Source organism: Schistocerca piceifrons, chromosome 6 (assembly GCF_021461385.2).
Source record: "Schistocerca piceifrons isolate TAMUIC-IGC-003096 chromosome 6, iqSchPice1.1, whole genome shotgun sequence".
Taxonomy (NCBI): Eukaryota; Metazoa; Arthropoda; class Insecta; order Orthoptera; family Acrididae; genus Schistocerca; species Schistocerca piceifrons.
Window position 1 is genome coordinate 456,732,958 of NC_060143.1, and position 2,107 is coordinate 456,735,064.

The 2,107-nt window shown below is 47.0% G+C and overlaps 1 non-coding gene across 1 annotated transcript; it reads left to right on the plus strand.

The window, feature by feature from the left end:
- The first annotated feature begins 1,329 nt into the window (after window positions 1-1,329).
- Window positions 1,330-1,404, plus strand: Trnas-cga. The gene has a single exon. It is a non-coding gene; the product is annotated as a tRNA-Ser (tRNA).
- The last annotated feature ends 703 nt before the right edge of the window (window positions 1,405-2,107 follow it).

The window sequence follows — 2,107 nt, forward strand, 5'->3', positions numbered from 1 at the left end:
CATGAACTGAATGAAAGACAGCAAGCAAATCGGAAGACCACTTGCGAAGTGCTGCTCGCGAGATACAAAAGAAAGTCGTTTCTCCATCGAATAGCGAGAGGTGATGAAAAAATGGATATGAGAATTCTAAGGGTGGTAAATCATGGGTGCTTACAAGCAAACGATCGACGTCCACCCCAAGACCAAATCGCTGTGGAAAGAAGACAATGCTCTGTACTTGGTGGGATCAGAAGGGCGTCGTCTATTATGAGCTGCTAAAACCTGCTGCTGAAACCGTTGACATTGATCGCTACCAACAGAAAATGATCGATTTAAATCGAGCATTACGTGAAAAACGACCGGAATATGGAAAAAGGCAACACACAATCATATTGCCCCATAATAACGCCCACCCCACACAGCAAAAAGGGTCAGGGAAACGATCGAGGCGTTCAGATAGGAAATACTAGGGCATGCGATTTATGCTCCAAACTTGGCTCCGTCCGATTATCATCTGATTGCATCACTGGGACACGCTCTTGCTGAATAACGCTTCAATTCGTATGAAAATGTGCGAAAATGACTCGCTGACTGGTTGGCTTCAAAAGAAGACGTGTTTTATAGGCGTGGCATTCATAGTCTGCGGGAGAGGTGGGACAAATGTGTAAGTTGCAATGTACCGTAGATTATTTTGAATAAAATATTCCAGAATGAGATTTTCACTCTGCAGCGGAGAGTGCGCTGATATGAAACTTCCTGGCAGATTAAAACTGTGTGACGGACCGAGACTCGAACTCGGGACCTTTGCCTTTCGCGGGCAGTGCTCCACCAACTGAGCTACCCAAGCACGACTCACTCCCCGTCCTCACAGCTTTACTTCTGCCAGTATCTCGTCTCCTACCTTCCAAACTTTACAGAAGCTCTTCTGCGAACCTTGCAGAACTAGCACTCCTGAAAGAAAGGATATTGTGGAGACATGGCTTAGCCACAGCCAGGGGGATGTTGCCAGAATGAGATTTTCACTCTACAGCGGAGTGTGCGCTGATATTAAACTTCCTGGCAGATTAAAACTGTGTGCCGGGCCGAGACTCGAATTCGGGACCTTTGCCTTTCGCAGGCAAGAGCTCTCCAACTGAGCTACCCAAGTTTCATATCAGCGCACACTCCGCTGCAGAGTGAAAATCTCACTCTGGAAACATACCCCATGCTGTGGCTAAGCCATGTCTCCGCAATATCCTTTCTTTCAGGAGAGCTAGATCTGCAAGGTTCGCAGGAGAGCTTCTGCAAAGTTTGGATGGTAGGAGACGAGGTACTGGCAGAAGTAAAGCTGTGAGGACGGGGCGTGAGTCGTGCTGGGGTAGCTCAGTTGGTAGAGCACTTGCCCGCGAAAGGCAAAGGTCCCGAGTTCGAGTCTCGGTCCGGCACACAGTTTTAATCTGCCAGGAAGTTTATTGAATAACAATTTTGTTTATCAGTTTCAAGCAAGAAAATGGTTCAAATGGCTCTGTGCACTATGGGACTTAACTTCTGAGGTCAGCAGTCCCGTAGAACTTAGAAATACTTAAATGTAACTAACCTAAGGACATCACACACATCCATGCCCGAGGCAGGATTCGAACCTGCGACCGTAATGGTCGCGCGATTCCAGACCGTAGCGCCTAGAACCGCTCGGCCACTTTGGCCGGCTTCAAGCAACAGACGAGTAATTATTACAGCCGAATTCCAGTTTCATATTTCTGCAGTTGCTATATACACAGCGTATCTCTTTTGCGCTCTAGCTTTAGCATAACTTACTGGCGTTATTAACGAAGAATATTTCAACTATCACTATCATTTTGTTATTCTACAGTTTGTTTTTCCAAAAAAAAAAAGTTTTTATACGTTTTATCCCAATATTCGTTGTTGTCGTTCACCGTTCTCGTATCCCTCAAAAGACCACCAATCATTCGGTCGGGCCCTCGCATCATCAGCGTATGCGTGAGTCGTCCACAGTCAGCCTCTTTACCTTCCCGTCGTCAGTATGACATAGCACGCGGCCGCGTCCCCTGTTCGACATTCCGCATAGATCGGAGAAGCGGTAAGGGCGGTTTTAGGTTCCGCTTTTCCGTCAACAGCAATTTAGTTGGGG